This window comes from Eschrichtius robustus, chromosome 12, assembly GCF_028021215.1.
Source record: "Eschrichtius robustus isolate mEscRob2 chromosome 12, mEscRob2.pri, whole genome shotgun sequence".
Lineage (NCBI taxonomy): Eukaryota > Metazoa > Chordata > Mammalia > Artiodactyla > Eschrichtiidae > Eschrichtius > Eschrichtius robustus.
This window is the reverse complement of record NC_090835.1, coordinates 11,452,796-11,473,185: the sequence shown is the minus strand read 5'-3', so window position 1 is coordinate 11,473,185 and position 20,390 is coordinate 11,452,796. Positions and strand designations below refer to the sequence as shown.

The 20,390-nt window shown below is 39.5% G+C and overlaps 1 long non-coding RNA gene across 4 annotated transcripts in view; it reads right to left on the bottom strand.

Annotated features, from left to right (window-relative positions):
- The window catches only part of LOC137774158 (uncharacterized), a 133,504-nt gene that overhangs the window by 100,970 nt on the left and 12,144 nt on the right, over positions 1-20,390 (bottom strand). For all 4 annotated transcript variants that reach the window (XR_011075777.1, XR_011075776.1, XR_011075775.1 and 1 more), the window contains exon 2: positions 3,104-3,198. This is a non-coding gene — a long non-coding RNA (uncharacterized lncRNA). The remainder of the gene's footprint in view (positions 1-3,103; positions 3,199-20,390) is intronic.

Here is a 20,390-nt window from a genome sequence, read left to right as displayed (position 1 = left end):
ATGATATTTGTTTTTCTCTTTCTGGCTTACTTCACTCTGTATGACAGTCTCTAGGTCCATCCAGGTCTCTACAAATGACCCCATTTCGTTCCTTTTTATGGCTGAGTAATAGTCCATTGTATATATGTACCACATCTTCTTTATCCATTCCTCTGTCTATGGGCATTTAGGTTGCTTCCATGACCTGGCTACTGTAAATAGTGCCACAATGAACACTGGGGTGCATGTGTCTTTTTGAGTTATGGCTTTCTCTGGGTATATGTCCAGTAGTGGGACTGCTGGGTCATATGGTAATTCTATATTTAGTTGTTTTTTTTTTTTTTTAGCAGCTGAACTGTAGCTCTTTTTTTTTTTTTTAACATCTTTATTGAAGTATAATTGCTTTACAATGGTGTGTTAGTTTCTGCTTTATAACAAAGTGAATCAGTTATACATATACATATGTTCCCATATCTCTTCCCTCTTGCATCTCCCTCCCTCCCACCCTCCCTATCCCACCCCTCTAGGTGGTCACAAAGCACCGAGCTGATCTCCCTGTGCTATGCGGCTGCTTCCCACTAGCTATCTATTTTACATTTGGTAGTGTATATATGTCCATGACACTCTCTCACCCTGTCACATCTCACCCCTCCCCCTCCCCATATCCTCAAGTCCATTCTTTAGTAGGTCTGTGTCTTTATTCCCATCTTGCCACTAGGTTCTTCATGACCTTTTTTTTTTTTTTTTCCTTAGATTCCATATATATGTGTTAGCATACTGTATTTGTTTTTCTCTTTCTGACTTACTTCACTCTGTATGACAGACTCTAACTCCATCCACCTCATTACAAATACCTCCATTTCATTTCTTTTTATGGCTGAGTAATATTCCATTGTATATATGTGCCACATCTTCTTTATCCATTCATCCGATGATGGACACTTAGGTTGCTTCCATGTCCTGGCTATTGTAAATAGAGCTGCAGTGAACATTTTGGTACATGACTCTTTTTAAATTATGGTTTTCTCAGGGTATATGCCCAGTAGTGGGATCGCTGGGTCGTATGGTAGTTCTATTTTTAGTTTTTTAAGGAACCTCCATACTGGTCTCCATAGTGGCTGTATCAATTTACTTTCCCACCAACAGTGCAAGAGGGTTCCCTTTTCTCCACACCCTCTCCAGCATTTATTGTTTGCAGATTTTTTGGTGATGGCCATTCTGACCAGTGTGAGGTGATACCTCATTGTAGTTTTGATCAGGCTCCCTGACTTCAAACTATACTACAAAGCTACAGTAATCAAGACAGTATGGTACTGGCACAAAAACAGAAATATAGATCAATGGAACAGGATAAAAGTCCAGAGATAAACCCATGCACCTATGGTCAACTAATCTATGACAAAGGAGGCAAGAATATACAATGGAGAAAAGTCAGTCTCTTCAATAAGTGGTGCTGGGAAAACTGGACAGCTACATGTAAAAGAATGAAATTAGAACACTCCCTAACACCATACACAAAAATAAACTCAAGGGACTTCCCTGGTGGCGCAGTGGTTAAGAATCCGCCTGCCAATGCAGGGGACATGGGTTCGAGCCCTGGTCCGGGAAGCTCCCACATGCCATGGAGCAACTAAGCACGTGTGCCACAACTACTGAGCCTGCACTATAGAGCCCGCAAGCCACAACTACTGAGCCCACGTGCCGCAACTACTGAAGCCCGCGCACCTAGAGCCTGTGCTCTGCAACAAGAGAAGCCACCGCAATGAGAAGCCCGCGCACCGCAACCAACAGTAGCTCCCACTTGCCGCAACTAGAGAAAGCCTGCACGCAGCAATGAAGACCCAACGCAGCCAAAAAGAAAAAGAAAAAACTCAAAATGGATTAAAGACCTAAATGTGAGACCAGACACTATAAAACTCTTAGAGGAAAACATAGGAAGAATACTCTTTCACATAAATCACAGCAAGATCTTTTTTGACCCACATTCTAGAGTAATGGAAATAAAAACAAAAATAAACCAATGGGACCTAATGAAACTTAAGAGCTTTTGCACAGCAAAGGAAACCATAAACAAGACGAAAAGACAACCCTCAGAATGGGAGAAAATATTTGCGAATGAATCAACGGACAAAGGATTAACCTCCAAAATATACAAATAACTCATGCAGCTCAATATCAAAAATACGAACAACCCAATCAAAAAATGGGTGGAAGACCTAAACAGACATTTCTCCAAAGAAGACATACAGATGGCCAAGAGGCACATGAAAAGATGCTCAACATCATTAATTATTAGAGGGATGCTTTTCTAGATACCCACAGGTCGGTTCCTTTCCCTTTTTTAAGGCTTTGCTCCAATATCATAATCTCAGAAATGCCTATTCTGATCTATTCTTTCTTTAAATTCCCACCTCCCCCTACCCCATACTCCCTACGCCCCTGTTCTGTTTATTTTTTCTAAAGCACTTATTAACATCTAGTTTTGTACTGATTTATTTTATTATGTGTACACTTAAAAATTTCTCCAAGGAAAGGGAGTTTTGTTTGTTTTGTTTGCTAATGTATCCCAAGTACCTAGAATAATGTCTGGCATACAGTAGTCTCAATATATATTAGTTGAATATCAAATGAAACCTAAGAGAGAATCCTGAGGACTTGAACATTAAATGTTAGGCAGAAGATCAGCACCCGCCTCTCCCCTCCCACCCTCCGCAAAAGAAATTGACAAGAAACTTCTTGAAAGACAAAAGAAAATTAGGAGATTATGATTTAAATGAATAAAAGGGAGAAGATGTTTCAAGAACAAAGAGGTGGTCAGGAGTGTCAAATGCTGACCAAGAGTCAAATGAGATGAAGACTCAAAGACATCTAGTGGATTTAGGAACAAAGAATGTGTTCACCTTGGCGAGAGACGTTTCAGTGACATGTAGCTAAGACACATAGGAAAAATTTCAACAGACCTTACTGGAAGTTAAGAGAAAAGAAAAGAAAAATTTAAACCATGAAATCATCAAGCTTATAAAATACAGATATTAGATTTTACAGTTTGTTTCAGTTGTTGATGTATAACAAACCATCCCAAAACTTAATGATTTAAGACGGCAATAATTAGATTATCACTCACGATGTGGGTTGGTTGGATTCAGCCAGGCAGTTCTTCTGCTTCACATGATGGCAGATGAGGGTGCAGTCATCTAAGGCAGCAGTCAGCAAACTTTGCTATAAAGGGTCAAATAGTAAATATTTTAGGCTTTGTGGGTCATAAGGTCTCTGTCATGGCTATTCTACTCTGCCATTGTAGTGAGAAAGCAGTCATAGATAATATATAAACAAATGGGCATGGCTGTGGTCCAGTAAAACTTTATTTACAGGATCAGATGGCAGGCCACTTTTGGCTGAAAGCCATAGTTTTCTCACCCTTGATTTAGGGGCTGAACTAGGGTGACACATCCAAGGTGGCTCACTGCTGGAGTGCCTTGTTACTCCTCAGTGTGGCTTCTGCATGTGGCTTGGGCTGTTACAGCATGGTGGCTGGTTCCAAGAATGAAGAGCAGATGTTGACAAGGCTTCTAAGGTTTAGCCCTGGAACTTTCACACCAGGAGGCATGGTTCACTGGAGGCTACCAAATGTAACAGACAACCACACAACTCTCAGAGTTTTGCTTATTAAAGCTGTGCTCCATTGCACATTCCGTCTAGAGACCCTCACCTAAGGAAAAGACTCGGTGACTTGTAAAGCCATCCTTTCCATCATCAATCCTTTCAAGAGTTCTTTTTTTTTTTTTTTTTTTGCACCATCAACTGAAAGACTGTATGATTTATTATTTTAAGACAGCCAGAGGAATTATTTCCTTTCCATTAGCCTGGGAAACTCTAGGTCTTCTGACACTCACCCTTGAAAATGCAATTTCCAACACACTGTACTTAAGCTATAAAGCACAACCCATTAACCTTAGATAAGTATGACACAAAAGGGGTATTAGTACTAAGATGAAAACATCCATACTGAACTACTTGAAGATCTATCAGAGTGATGTTATTTTGCAAAAGTAAGTGAATTATAATCTATATGTTCTATATATTATATTCATATGTAATATATCATGTAACATATGCATATATTAACATATAATCTATATGTTCTATATGTAATCATAATTGATGTTATAATCTATATGAATAAATATTCATTTACTCTCTCATCAATTTAAAAATTATTTCTTGAACACTTATTAACTGTTAGATCTTTACTAGGTTGTGGTGATTACAGCCATCACCTTGTTCTTAATGCAGGCTGATAACCTATTAGGTAACCTTGAGCATACAGTAAAACAAAGATTGCATGAAATCAAATAATTTCCAGGGGACTGAAAAAAAAGGGAGGAATTTAATTATCATAAAATGTTTGAACCATAGGAGAACTGAGAGCATATACATAATTTTAGGTTGATAGTCTAGTGAACCAATATGGTTTGATGTATCCAGACTACTTTAATCAAATACTATCATTATACTGATAAGAAAATAATACTTGAATACCTACGAGAAGAACTGATTCTACCCTTTAAAAATATGACCAAAAATTACTAAACATGCTGTCAGGGATGTGTGGTTGTATGCCAGGGGCAACAAGACACTACCAGGTGAACATATCTCATCTTCCCCATGTTAATTTTACTTTAATATTTTGGGAGAAAAAAATTTTAACTGATGAGGACTTTATAATTCTTATCACAATACAGTGAAATGACGAAATATTTTAAAGGCCTTTACAGGTGAAAATTAAAACAATCTCTATTAAAAAACAGTCAGGTGGGGCTTCCCTGGTGGCGCAGTGGTTAAGAATCCGCCTGCCAATGCAGGGGACATGGGTTCGAGCCCTGGTCCAGAAGATCCCACATGCCGCAGAGCAGCTAAGCCCGTGTGCCACAACTACTGAGCCTGCGCTCTAGAGCCCGTGAGCCACAACTACTGAGCCCATGTGCCACAACTACTGAGCCCATGTGCCACAACTACCGAAGCCTGCGCACCTAGAGCCCGTGCTCTGCATCAAGAGAAGCCACTGCAATAAGAAGCCGTGCACCGCAACGAAGAGCAGCCCCCGCTCTCCACAGCTAGAGAAAGCCCGCGTGCGGTAACAAAGACCCAACGCAGCCAAAAATAAATAAATTAATTAATTAATTAATTTTTAAAAAAAGTCAGGTGAAAGTGGAAATAAAAACCACAACAGGAGTATTTCTTACAAAAAATAAAGCACTATATATGAGAATTTATGGCAGACATTAGAGCAGTGATCAAAGAGAAATTCATAACCTCAAATACTTATATCCATAAAGATAAAAGAAGGAAAACAAGTGAATGACACTCCAACTCAAAAAGCTGGAAAAACAAAGTCAACCAAATAACTTAAGGAAAGCAGTAATACATATTAAAGCAGAAATTAAAATCCTAGAAAAATAAGAGAACTAATTAATAGATTAAAATGGTTCCTTGGGGGTGAGAGGCACACTGGCTAACGTAAAGAAAAAAAGCATGAATATAGAAAAAAGGAAAGTGAGAAATGTCTTAACATGAAGGAAATTTTAAAAATCATGGAAGACTACATTGCACAATCCTACACAAATTTGAAAACTTAGATAAAATGGATAACTTTCTAGGAATACAATTTTACAAAATTGACCCCAGTAGAAAGAAAATTCTTAAGCAGACATATTTCCATTAAAATTTTTAAGGACATTTTAAAGAACTACCCCATAAAAAAATCATCACGCTCAGATAGTTTCAGAGAGGAATTCTACCAAATCTTGAAAATTGGAGTAATTGCAATGCTATGTGAATTATTTCAGAGCATAGAAAACAGAAATGTTTAACTTTTGTACAAAGCAAGATTAACATTCCTACTTAAACCTAATAAATATAGCATATACACATAAACTTAAAGATCAGTCTCATGAATATTGATGCAAAAAAAAAAAAAAAACCTAAATAAAACATTAGCAAACAGGATCCAATAGCATGATGGAGTGGAATTTATATGAGCAGTGCAAGAATGGTTTGATATTAAGAAATCCTTTAACATAATTCACCATATTAATATAAGAAGAACATTTGTATGATTGTTTTCAATAAATGCTGAAAAGGCTTTTGATAAAATTCAGCACTCATTCCAATACTAAATAAAATAGGAAGATGGGTATTTCCTTAACGCAATTAAAAAAATACCCAAGTCCAAAAGCCAGCTTTCTATTTAATTGGGAAACACTAGAGACATTCCCACTAAAGTCAGGTATATGGCAAGGATGCCAACTATCTCTACTACTACATGTTTAACACCATATTTGAGTTACAGCCAATGCAATTAGACAGGAGGAAGCAATTTGAATTATAAAAATTGGAAACTGAGAAGTAAAACTATATTTGCAGATGACATGATATTATACTTGCAAAAGCCAAGTGGTCCAAAGATAAAACTAACTTAAACAAAAAAAGCAGTTCAATAATATAGCAGGATATAAAATTAAGCTACAGAAATCAACAGGTACATATACACAAACAATGACCAGCTAAAAGGGGTAACAAAAACAAAACCCCATTTACAATAGCAACAACAACAAAGATAAAATATTTAGATATTAATAAGAAATGTGTAAAAGTTATATGAGGAAATCCCATATGAGCATTCCTGAAACATGTAAAAGTATACTTCATGGAAAGACATTCCTTGCTTTTGGGAAGCATCACCCATCATAAAGATGTCACCTATCCCTAAATTATAAATGTAATGCAATTCCAAAAAAAATACTAATAAGTTTTTGTTTCTGGCACAGACAAGTTGATTCTAAACTTCATATACATTTTTTAAAAATAAAGTGCACAAGAATAGGTAGAAAAACTGAAAAATAAAGGCAAGGAGGGAAGACTAGCTCTAATAGCATTGAAACATACTATAAAACCTCTATAATTATAGCTGTATGGTATTGGAGCATAATATAGACAGACTAGCAGAAAAAATAGGAAGTCCAGAAACAGACCCAAGTATATACGGAAATTTAGCTTTAGACTATATATTCAGGATAAATACCCAGAATGGGGCAGAGAGGAAATATAGCTATTTTTAGATACTTAGATATTTTTAGATATTATTGCGTATTTTCTCATGGGCTCACCAACAGTGTGTCTTGTCAAGGTTTTGAATTTTTGCCATTTAGATAAATGAAAGTGGTATCTCAGTGCAGTTTTAATTTGCATCCTCTTACTATGAATGAAATTTAATTCATTTGTTCAAGAGCAGTTTGCATATTTTTATATCTTCCTTTTTTAATGAAGGAATTTACATACAATAAAATGTACAGATATAAAGTGTTCAGTTCAATGAATTTTGACAATTGAATACATCTGTGTACACACCACTCAGAACAAGATCTAGAATGTTTCTATCGCCCCAGAAAATCCCCTTGTGTTCCTTTCCAGCCACTCCTCCCACCTGCTCCAGATGCAACCACTTTCTGATTTCTATCATCATAGATTAGTTTTGCTTGTTCTTGGGCTTTGTGTAAATGGAATATACATTATGTGTATCTATTTTGTATATGTGTCTGATTCTTTTGCTCAATGTAATTTCTTTTAACATCTTTATTGGAATATAATTGCTTTACAATGTTGTTAGTTTCTGCTGTAATGTAATTTTTTTGATTCATCCATTAATCCATGTTGAGCATTAGTTCATTTCTGTTTATTACTGAGTACAATTCCATTCTATGCATATAACACAATGTTTGCAAAATTAAATTTTATCCTCCATATGGTTTCTCATTGTTGAGGAATGGAGTTGCAAATATGGAAAGGGAGAATGATAGAATGAATCCTGGGCTATCTGATTGGAACTGGAGCTATCAGTGTGAACTGTGAACTCATAGCTTTTAACATGTATAGACAGATGTAGAAATAACTACAGGTGTGTGTGGGTATATGTGTGTATGTGCACGTATATACATAGATGTATTCCCTGGCTCTGATAGCATGGAAGCAGTGTCATACCAATAGTAATGAGTACACCCACCACCTATGCCTTGGTTTCTAAATACCATCCTTCATGAAAAAGAATCAGTGCCCTTTGGAGAAATGGCTGATTCCAGGGCTGAGGCAGAGAAAGTACAAGGTCAGTCTGGAATATCTTTTGCCAGACACTAAGAACACTCTCAAAAACTAATGTAGCTATCTCAAAAGGACAGAGGAGGTGGCGTGAAGGAACTTTCTCTGGCCAAACTTCAGACAATATGAGCATCAAAATGCATAAAAACAAGAAGGATTATAACACATTAAATTTTTAAAAATCCACAAGTCCCTATTGTTACTAAAAATAAAAAATAAATGTTGCATAGAGGGAAAGGTTTTTTAAAAGATAGAATAATACCAACTCAAAAATGTAAGAAGAAATGATAGAAATAGAAAAATCACCATTTTATAATCACCAGAGGAATAACTGATTCAGACAATAACCACCATAGTGTAGAAGGCTGCTGGAAAACAGGACATTTACGTGATCTCCTGTGAATTCCTTATCAATTATACAGCAGGCACCATATTAACCAAGTGATCAAAGTGAACACTGCCAATAATTGCGCACACCGATATCACGTGTCCCTGACGGGATGCACTGAGAAGTACATAGTATTCCATCCAAAAATGTTGAATCTCATCATAAGGAAAGAATCAGAGAGTTCCAAATTAAGGGACGTTTGGCAACTGGAGCTTGGGCTCCAAAAATATCAATGGCATGAAAGACAAAAAGAGGAGACTAAAGAAATAAGAAAACCAAATGCAATGTGTCATCCTTGACTGGATCCCAGAGCACGGGAAAAAAAAAAAAAAACAAACACTTTAAAGAACATCATTGAGATACTGGGGGAAATTTGAATATGAGCTATATGTTAGATAATATCATTGCATCAATGTCAAATTTCTTGAGTATAATAATTAAATTGCAGTTACGTAAGAGAATGTTTCTGTTCTTTGGAGGTATAACTTTAAGTACTTAGGGATGAAGTGTCATTGTACCTGCAACTAACTCTTAACTGGTTTAGAGGGGAAAAAAAGGGAAATATCTTTAGGTTCTTTTGTGTGTATCTTTGCATAGGTATGTGTGAAGAGAGAGAAATAAAGTGGATGTGGCGAAATGTTAACAACAAATCTGATGAAAATGGGTGTTGATTGTACTATTTTTTTTCAACTTTTATGTAGGTTCAAAATAAAAAATTGGGATAAAACATTATTTTTAAACTAAATGGATTCAATACAATTCACAAAATATTTTTCGTTTTAAACAGGAGACTTCAAAAAGATGTTTAGACTGACCATGCTTGTTTTGCACTATGACCCTAGACCCCCAGGAAATAAACACTACCTTCAAGGTCACTTCAAGGTGAACAGTCCTTCAATGGGGAGGTTCAAGGAGCTTGGTCGGGGGGATAGGATGCATCCCTTTGGGGCTGGCTGGATGCCTCAGTTCATTAGAATAGGTCAAGGTCACTGCTGGGAGTGAACCTGTTTCATTTCCGCAGCCATCTCTTCCAGTTCTTCTGGCAGTAGCCACTATTCCTTCGAGGAACTGTGATTCCCACTCCACGTGCTTCTGTTGGAGATGCCAATCATGGGACCCTGTTCCCTCGCCAAAGGATCAATAAGTAATCCAAGACTGGCCAAAATAGACCCCAGCCTCGTGGCCACAGAGATTAGCCCAGGGAAGGGTATGTGACCTAAGCTGGGTCCATCAGGCTCCTATCCTGATATTTTGTTAATGGATGCTCACCTTCCTCTGGGTTCCTTTGGACAGGATAATGTAAATCTGGAGCTGTCTGTTCCAGCAACAAAAAGAGTCAAGACTACCACGCTCAGTTGCTGTGCTGTTCTGCAGGGTGAGGTGCTGGCTTTGCTTTGGCATCGTTCAAGTCACTGCAGCGCCGTGATTACTGTTCCCTCGTGGACCTTGTGACTCCTGGGTCACCTGGTCCTGATTTATAGTTGTCTCACCTTACCCTCGGTTTTGTTTTCCACTGTTTCAGTTACCCACGGTCAACCGCAGTCTGAAAATACTAAGTGGGAAATTCCCAAAGTAAACAATTCATAAGTTTTGGGGGGGGGGGGGTTGTTTCTTGTTTTGTTTTTGTTTTTGTTTTTGCTGCACCGTGTGGCTTGTGGGATCTTAGTTCTCTGACCAGGTATCGAACCCAGGCCTCAGCAGTTAAAGCACCGAGTCCTAACCACTGGACCGCCAGGGAATTCCCAACAATTCGTTAAGTTTTAAATCACATGCCCTTCTGAGTAGCGTGATGAAATCTCGCGCCATCTCGCCCCATCTCGTGCTATCTCTCCCAGGACACGAGCCATCCCTTTGTCCAGCGTATCTCGCCTGTCAGCCACTGAGTAGGCCTCTCAGTCATCAGATCTACTGTCGAGGTATCACAGTGCTTGTGTTCAAGTGACCCTTATCTTACTTAATAATGGCGCCAAAGCGCAGAAGTAATGATGCCGGCAATTCGGATAATGCCAAAGAGACGCCACAAACTTCTTCCTTTAAGTGAAAAGGTCAAAGTTCCCCCACTTGATGAGGAAAGGAAGAGAAATCATCTGCTGAGGTTGCTAAGATCTACGGTAAGAATGACTCTTCTATCGGTGAAACCGTGAAGAAGGAAAAAGAAATTCATGCTAGTTTGGCTCTCAAACCTCAAACTGCAAAAGTTACAGCCACAGTGCATGAGAAATGCTTAGTTAAGACGGAAAAGGCTTTAAATTTGTACAATAAGATATTTTGAGAGAAAGAAACCACCTTCACACCATGTTTATTACAGTATATTGTTATAACTGTTCTGTTTTATTTTTAGTTATTGTTGTTAATCTCTTACTGTGCCTAATTTATAAATTAAACTTTATCACAGGTATATATGTATAGGAAAAAAAACAGTTTATATAGGGTTTGGTACCTATGCATCTGTAGTTTCAGGTATCCATTGGGAGTCATGGGATGTATCCCCTAAGGATAAGGGGGGATTACTATACAGGCAGCATCTTACGTCACAGACTGAGCTCTATGTTATAGATCACGCGGCACATATGCACGTGGGCACACGCGAGCACCCATCCACACTCCTGCAAAACGCCTTCTTATTTGCCGAATCCCTGCCCTCTCATAGGTCATTCATTCTTTCAATAAACATAGAAGACCAACTGTGAGCAGACGTGGAATGCAGCGCTGTGGGACGGCGTGGCCCAAACACCACCCTGATTGCCAAGAATTCCCCCAAAAGGCTTATCAACACGGCTCTGTGGGGCCCATGCCTAGAGATTTTGGAGACATTCTGTGTTTATTTAACAAGTCACCCAATGCCTATTCCAGTCTAGAAAACACTGCAGGGGGAGCCAGGGAAATCCAGGTGAACGCGGCTCAGAGCTTTTTCTCGGGGAGCATTTAGATTAGCGGGGACGAAGGCAGCAGAAATCAGTGAGGCGTCCAAAGCGAACGCTGCAGAGAGTCAGCTGAGGAACCTGAAGCTAACCGGACGGGACGTGCGGCGGGGTCTCTCTTCTACTTATCATGCCTGCTTCGTGTCTCAAAACAGTGCCTTCAGAGGGAGGACTCAGCCTATTTCACAACAAGTTCACGTTGGCAGCTGGGGAAATCAGGCCATTTAGGGAGCTGCTGCTGGTGCCTCGTGGTGGAGCTAGATGGGGGGGAGAGGGAGGAGTGTCAGTGTGGGGTGGGCGTGTTGTAGTGTGTGTGTATGTACAGCCTTACCTAGGGCTCTTGACCTGCATGTGTTCACAACAACCTTTCCAAACCGTATGTTCTCAGCAAGGGGACAGTGCTGATGGGGTCACATAAAGCTCTAGGTGAGCTTTTTGCCAAATCAGAGAGTGTGCCACTTACAGTAACTTTCTGGATAAAAATCACAGGGTGTTGTAGTCATAATAACCGTAGTTTGTTGGCCAAATTGTTACATGCCAGGGAACATAATAGCTGCTTTTTGTAATTCTCATTTAGTCCTCTCAAGAACCCCCTGAAATTAGTACTATTATCCTTATTTGACAGATGGGGAAATGAAACTTAGAAGGGTTAGTACAACCTTTTGTTTGAGTTCTTAAAGTGTGTTTGTAAGTGATCCTTAATAGATATTATAACCTAATGTATATCAATTAAGTTGCAAGATGTTTCCTCAACTATTACTTATTTGACAAATATTTATCGAGCACCCCTTAGGTGCCTAGTTCCCTGCTAGATGTTATAGGAAAGATTGAAAAATATCATAAATAGCTCTCTCCTTAGAAGTAGTTCATTTGGTCTGGAGGTAAAATCATAAAAGGACATTTTTGGGAGCTACTTTCCTTATTTGTGTTGCACTTTTACAGCAAGAGTACTTGGACTTGGACTTGTGTAAGTCTCTGCTCCTCCTTTGCCCCCTAGGGGTAAGGAAAACCATTTCACTCACCTTTGTATTCCTAGCACATAGTAGGTGTCTTATCAATGTTGGTTGATTCAATGAACTGTTCGTCTGGGAGTTGGAAGGTATGAATGAACATTCTAACCCTTTCCTTACTCAGAGGCTGGAGGGTTTCGTGCAACTTGCAAATGAACCCAAACCCACAATAGAACACAGCTATTACTCAGCAAAAAAAGTTTTCAAAATAATGAATATGTTCCATATGCAACCATTCTGAGGTAGTTTTTAACCAACTTCCCTGAATGTCCCATGAGATGCTAATAAGTTTTTCTTTAAAAAGAAAACAATTCCACAGACAAATACATCTGGGAAATGCAGGGCTCAGTAGGATTACAGGATTTCTTTCCTGCAGGAATACTCAGAGCCCATAATAGACTACTGTGTACTGTGTATAAACCAAAAGATGCAGATGGGGAAATGAAGAATACACCGTATACGATAAGCAATATTTTCCAAATTTCTTTGACAGTAGATTCTTTGGAGGAAGGGGTGAGGGGAGTAAAAAAAAGAATTAATTGCAGGGCTGGAACTAGTGTGAAGTGAATGAGACACCTAGGGCACAACATTTAAGAAAGCCCCTACCTGTAACGTAAGTTGGTGCAGCCACTGTGGAAAACAATATGGAGGTTCCTCAGAAAACTAGAAATAGATTTACCATATGATTCAGCAATCCCGCTCCTGGGCATATACCCGGACAAAACTATAATTCAAAAAGATACATGCACCCCTATGTTCGTAGCAGCACTATTCACAATAGACAAGACATGGAAACAACCTAAATGTCCACTGGCAGATGAATGGATAAAGAAGATACGGTACATATATACAGTGGAATACTACTCAGCCATAAAAAAAAGAAAGAATGCCACTTGCAGCAATATGGATGCAACTAGAGATTATCATACTAAGTGAAGTAAGTCAGAAAGAGGAACACAAATACCATATGATATCACTTATATGTGGAATCTAAAATATGGCACAAGGACTTCCCTGGTGGTGCAGTGGTTAAGAATCTGCCTGCCAATGCACGGGACATGGGTTCGAGCCCTGGTCCGGGAAGATCCCACATGCCGCAGAGCAACCAAGCCCGTGTGCCACAACTACTGAGCCCAGTGCCACAACTACTGAAGCCCATGCACCTAGAGCCCGTGCTCTGCAACAAGAGAAGCCACCGCAATGAAAAGCCCGCGCACTGCAATGACGAGCAGTCCCCGCTCACGGCAACTAGAGAAAGCCCGCGTGCAGCAACGAAGACCCAACTCAGCAATAAATAAATAAATAAATAAATAAATAAATAAATAAATAAATAAGTTTATTTAAAAAAATAAAATATGGCACAAATGAACCTATCTACAAGACAGAAACAAACTCACAGACATAGAGAACAGACCTGTGCTTGCCAAGGGGGAGGAGAGGAGGGGGAGGGATGCACTGGGAGTTTGGGGTTAGGAGATACAAACTATTAGATTTAGAATGGATAAACAACAAGGTCCTACTGTACAGCACAGGGAACTATACCCAATCTCCTGGGAAAAACCATAACGGAAAAGAATTATTTAAAAAAAAGAACGCATATATGTGTATAACCGAGTCACTTTGCTGTACAGCAGAAATTAGCACAGCATTGTAAATCAACTATACTTCAATAAAAAAAAAAGAAAGCCCCCACCTGTGCAAAGGCGCTTGCACAACCCAAGCGTGAGCACCTCCCTCAGTTTCACATCCTAGGTGCCTCACTGCCTCACCCGAGCCCCACACCAGAAAGAATGCCCGATACGACCACTGAAAGAACTCTACCATAAACACAATCAGGGAAATGTTCTCTGGCCACTCCTCATTTGCAGTATCTAGTCAGGGGTCATCATTTTAAAGATGACAAAAACATTTCTGGACCTTCTTCCACATGTCCTATAGTGATTCTGGCTCAGCTTAGGGGCTGTGGAGTCTTTTCCTGGCCCTGCCCTGGAGGCAGAGCCTTCTGTGGAGGGCTGGACAAGGGCACCGGAACCCAGGTGGTGTTCTGAGCAGAGCCAGGCTGCCCCTTTGAGCTGGTCCAGGGAAAGGAAGTCCAAATGGAACTGGTCTGTTCCACACACCGGAAATCACTGGTTGCTCTGTTTCTTTCATTCTTGAAAACAGTAGACGAAGAGAAAGTCAATAAATGATTCCTAATGACTAGGACAATGTCTGGGGCTCAATAAATAGAATGAATGAATGAGTGAACAAATGAATGTATGAACATATGAATCAGATAGAGGCCCCTGCCTTCTTTTTAGAGTCTCTCTTCTGAGACAGATGTTCTGCTTAGATCTTTGCTGTTTTCCATTTGTACACTCTCTTCAATGTCCCTCCCAGTGTAAAGCCCTGTTTGATCCTACAGCTAATGACTAAAGCTGGTTGGGGCAGAGAGCCTGAGAACAAATTGTTTGTTCAAGAAAGTGTGTACATTCTACAAACTCACTTTTCTTTCCCTCTCCCATTTTCTTTCTTCCTGTTTCTTTAAATCCATGAAAACAATCATCTCGAAAGTTTCACAGTGGCATACACTCAGATGCACTTAGGATACTCGTGAATTCAATGTCACTATAACTCTTATACCCTTTTTTTTTTTTTTTTTTTTTTGGTTTGTTTTAAGTAAAAAAAAACTTCCGGGGAAACCCAATCCAAATAAATGTAGTAATATATATAGCTTTTCAAATGGCATGCTGAAGTATCAGGTAACAAACAAAGTTTTGCTTGGTTATCAATCTAATTAGACTCTAATACAAGCAAGTGATAGTAGATAGTTCTACATTATAGTCCAGTTCATGGAAGAATTAAGAAGCAGAAAGTGCATATCTGTATAATTAAAACGGTTACTGCATTCACTAAATATCTATATATTCCCTGGGCAAGAATTCGGGTTTCCTGAGAGGGTGTCATTAGGATTTTCACACTCCAGGTCGAGAAAACTGAAAGAACCACTGTGTTCCTTCTCTTTCCAGTATTTGCATTTTATGAGATCAAACTCTTTTAAGTAACAATACACATTTTCCCTCCGTGACTAAACATTTCATCTAGCACTTATGATGCTAGTAACATATTCAATACCTTCTGTAATCACATGGTTGAATCACTGAGGAAACATGCAACATACCCAGCCCTTAAAAGTCACTAAACCTTACCCTCCAAACTGCAAACAGTGGAGATCAAAAGTTGTCCATTTTATATGCTGCTCTTGCATTTTACCTTTGCATATTTTTCAGGGACCCCTTCACAGCAACACACAGAAGCAGAGAGAAAGGAAGCACCTTTCCACGTGAGAAGAACCTTGGATTCTACTCCTGAACAATGGGTGGTATTGGGTGAAAGTATGAATTTACCAAAAGCCCACAAAGCAAATCTTTTCTACCTCTCAAAAATGTAGCTGGCATAACATCAAGGCTGTGTACCAGGACCTCCTCGGGCTCTTGTGCCAGGACAAAAAAATCTCTTGTGCCAAATGAGGAGGGAAATATGCCCTTGGGTTTGAGTTGACTTGTTTATAGAAGGAGGCAAACAGCATGGGTTTTAATCCCACGTGGGCTACTTTGCTGACTCAGTTCTGACGAGTCACATTCTACCTTAACTCATAAGGGTTGGTTTCCCATCAAAGAAGGGCAGTTCTTAATTGGTCACACCATTTTGCATGGCTGTTTATCCTCAGGTGATTTCAGCGTGGTATCAGATATTCTAAGAATCTGGTATTAATACAATAACAAAAACTGCCTCAGGTAATTGACTTGGCTTAACTGGTCCCATGCTGGTGATGGCACTGCACATCTTGAGTCTTCCTAAATTACCATAGGTGTTCAGTTTGGTTTCAAAGGGTATCCCTCCGGGCAAAGTGAATTGAGGAAGCTGAATTATCAAACAAAATTCTACAGTATTGTAGATGATTGAGTTTAACTCATAACAAGTGCCAAGGTACCAAAAAACACCTAAGTATTACTATTAAATAAACTGCAGATAATCTGGCCCTTGGCTACCAATTCAACCTCTTCTTGTGTCACTCATCCTTCAGTCATGACCCTCGAATCACAATGGTCTTGTAACTGGTCCTAGAACATGGCAAGCCCCTTCCCATCTCAGGGCCTTTGCCCTTGCAGTCCCTTCTGTTGAATGCCCTTCTCCTGGCTAGTCTCCGATGGCTGGCTCCCTCTCAATCCTTAGGTCTCAGCCTAAACGTTCCATCATCAGAAGGGCCAGTGGCCTCCTCATCTCTTGCCCCATTATTTTTCTAGGAACCTTGTTCATTTCCTTCATGGCAGTCATCATATTCAGAAATTAATTGACTTTATTTGTTTACTCATTTATAGTCTGTTTCCTCCCTCCAGGAACATAGAGATCATATTTGTATTTCCAGTACCAAACATAGGAAGGCACTTGCTATGGGCTAAATTGTGTCCTTCCCAAATTCATATGTTGAAGCTGTAACCCCCAATGTGATGGTATTTGGAGGTGGGACTTTAGAAGGTAATTAGTGTTTAGATGAGGTCATGAGGGTGGGGTCCTCATGGTGGGATTAGTGCCCTTATATGAAGAGACACCAGAGAACTAACTCTCTCTCTCTTTCTTTCTCTCTCTGCCATGTGAGGACACAGTAAGAAGGCACCTATCTGAAAGCCAGGAGGAGAGCTCATGCCAGGAACCAACCATGCTGGCTTCCTGATCTTGGCCTTCCAGCCTCCAGAACTGTGAGAAAATAAATTTCTCTTGTTTAAGTCACCCAATCTATAGTATTTTATTATGGCAGTCCAAGCAGACTAATACAGCATTCAATAAATCTTTGTTGAATGAATGAATATATGATCTCCTGTATGCAATCAACGGTTAACTACATTTTATAATCTGAGTGGTCCTGGGATGATTTTTTAAAGTGTCAGTTGGCCAGTGTTTCATACTCTATTTTCTTAGTCCATTGTGATGTGGAGCTTTATTAAACACACGCCTACCTTTCTTTGCTACTCTTATCACAAATTCCTGTTACTGCTAAACTTTATTGAAAGATACATCCAGGCAAAGTCCATATGCACAGTTGGCTACCAGATCAGATGTTGTAACTAACCAGGCTTATCCATCAAAGAGCTTTGATTTTATTTTATTTTTTAAAAAAATACTGGGCCATTGTTTGAATTGTTCAAAAGTTTCAGCACCATGTAGACAAAACCACAGAGCTCTGAACACCTCCATGGAACTGCATGATTCTTTGTGGGATGAATTTATACAGGTTTATTCTAAAAATTTCCATGACTTTTCTTACTTCTAAGGGAAGATACTTTAAAAATGGGTCTAATTTTTTTCTAGTCGTCACAATCCTTATAAACATTCATTCACATTCCTCAGAATCATCTATTTATCTTGTAATATACTTAAATATCGAAAACTTAAGATTTTATCTATTTATTTAAAAGAAAAGCCTATTGGGTCATTCTGGACAACATCACTGTGCTGGGGAAGGGTGACATAGGTCAATGTTATCTTTTTCTGGGCAAGAAGCTCAGGACTCTGAAATTGTTTCCCTGCTTGCTGGTCCAAAGAGCAATCAACAGTTTGTATATAACACGCACCCAGTCTTAGAATCTGAGGTCACCTTCCGTACATTCTGCAGAGAAAATGACTGTACTACTAATATCCAAATTACATCTATGGGCCTAATGGCTTAGATGTGCTAACTTATTACTGGCACGCTACCAAGAAAAATACACGGTATCAACAGATATTAGCAGAGTCATTACTACGTACCAGGCACTGTCATCAGTATTTTAAACACTGATCTAATTTGATCCTCTGAACGACCCTACGAGGTAGCTACTATCATTACCCCATTTTACAGATGAGCAAACTAAGGCTTTAAGGAACACGCAAGAGACTTTCATCCATGTCAGTCTCACTGCACCAAAGTACTGGCTCTACCCTCTAACAATATTACCCAGCTTTCTCGGACCTCGTAGCCTCATTTATCAATCCCCATTTAATGAAAGTCTTACCCTTCTAGAACACTGCGATAATTGACTACTGGTCAGCCTCAAATTTGTCCCTGCCATGGGAGAAAAGAAAGGGCCCTACTCAAGAAAACAAATAGTGTGAGTGATGTCTGAAAAAACTTGGCTTAAGTACTTAAGAGAACAAATTATTTTCCAGTTAAAATGCCCTTTTGTAGGGGAAAAAAAAAAGCATGACAATTTTGAATAATTCTTACCTACTCATTAAACAGTTGCCCTAGGGAAATGTATGCAATATTCACTTAGCCTGGTTCAAGTTTCTTATATGCTTCAAAGGAATAAAGTCATCCACGAGAACTGTAAGCTTCTTGAGAGTCCAGTCATGAGAATTTTGTTCACATAGCATATGTCTGGTACATAGAAAACTCTCAGTACAATCCTCCCTCAGAATCCACTGGGGATTGGTTCTAGGACACCTCCCACCCCCACAGATACCAAAATCTGAGCATGCTCAAGTCCCTTATGTAAAATGGTGTAGTATTTGCATAGAACCTATGCACATCCTCTTGTAAACTTTAAATCATCTCTAGATTACTTATGACACCAAATACAATGTAAATGCTATGTAAACAGTGGCAAGTGAGGGGCAAATTCAAGTTTTGCTTTTTGAAAATTTCTGGAATTTTTTTTGGGTGGTGGGGTTGAATCTGCAGATGTGGAACCCACAGATACAGAGGGCTGACTGTAAATGTTCTGGTTAAATAAATACTACAATCCCTTAAATATTCTTTAATTAGTTGTTACTCAAACCTCAGACTACCTCCCTCTGCATGTCTGTGAGTGGTGAAGTTTTATTAAGTTGAATCCTTATCTTCAGCTGGTTTGTCATTATTTTCCAGATTTCTCCATGCTTTCTTCCTAACAAGGTGGTCTGGACCCTAATCATCTTTGTTTGACATTAGCGCTGCATTGGTAAGCGCAGAAAATGAGGGAAAATTAATTCTCTCTTCTTATGATGCATGAATTAGTTCTGTATATAATGTAGGACCAATGGCTAATATCAGAGCTATAAAATTTCAATTGGTAAGTCTCTTCTGGTGGAAATAAACAAACAAACGTGGTCCTTGGAAGGGGAGGTGGGATTCAGGTGCTAATTTATAACCGTTCAATGAATGTTCTCTGCAATTGTCAGTGCTGGCACCACTCAGCCAAACTCGGCTGGGTTCCCTAATGCTACCCAAACCCTCTCCCCATATCCTCTCCTCATCCTTCTCTCCCCATGCAGCTGGTGCTCCATGGACTTAGGCAGGTCTGAGACCAGAGGTGTAAAAAGCCTGGTTTATTATGGCAATGAACCACCTCTGACCCTAGCGCCCAGCATGGCAGCTGCCCACTTCAAGAAAAACTTAAACCGCCATCCAAAGAAGCCTGCCTCTCACAAGGTTTCCTCAATACTAAAATGTCACTTTTCTCTGCACCTTGCATGACTCTAAGTTCCATTTTTATTCCCACCCACAAATGAAGGTGTACATTCTCTAGGACCTTGCTATTCATATATCATCAGTATGATCTGGGAGCTTTCTTAGAAATGCAGAATCTCAAGCCCAGCCCCAGATCTAGAAGGAGAGAATGTGGATTTTAACAAGATGCTCAGGAGATTCGTATGCAGAGTGAAATGTGAGAATCACTGCCCTAAGAGACATAGGAGGGAGGGGGACGTTCTCCGAAGAGGAAAACAACAGACTTCCGTGCATGTCCCTTCTTCGAAATAAGTGTCACTTGTTGGGTGCCCAAAGCATCTCTTCCATCTTCTTTGCCTTAGCCTCTGTGTGTGTGTGTGTGTGTGTGTGTGTGTGTGTGTGTGTGTGTGATGAGCACCTATTTGATAGATCTGAGGGCAAACCTTTACTATCCTCTATTTTGTCCGCTCCCTGTGCTGGCTTCATCTTTCAGA